Source organism: Acanthisitta chloris, unplaced genomic scaffold (assembly GCF_000695815.1).
Source record: "Acanthisitta chloris isolate BGI_N310 unplaced genomic scaffold, ASM69581v1 scaffold11605, whole genome shotgun sequence".
NCBI lineage: Eukaryota > Metazoa > Chordata > Aves > Passeriformes > Acanthisittidae > Acanthisitta > Acanthisitta chloris.
The window spans coordinates 264-540 of NW_008674327.1; positions in this window are offsets into that span (position 1 = coordinate 264).

Consider the following 277-nt stretch of genomic DNA (forward strand, 5'->3'; position numbering starts at 1 on the left):
GCCGAGGCTGCCCCGAGCCCGGGCGGATGGAAAGCCTGGGTGGGATTTACTCCGCGGAGCGGCGTCTGCCTCCGGCCGGCTGAAGTAGCCACTTCCCGCACCTTCCTTGTAACGCCCAATTTTTTATTTTCAGACGTGTAATTACAGTTCTCCTTGACTCCCAGAATACATACAGCCAACTACTCCAGATGCTCTTTTGGAGCAAGTTCAGAGGAGGCCACGAAGTTAATTAGAGGACTGGAGCATCTCCCCTATGGAGACAGGCTGAGGGAGGTTG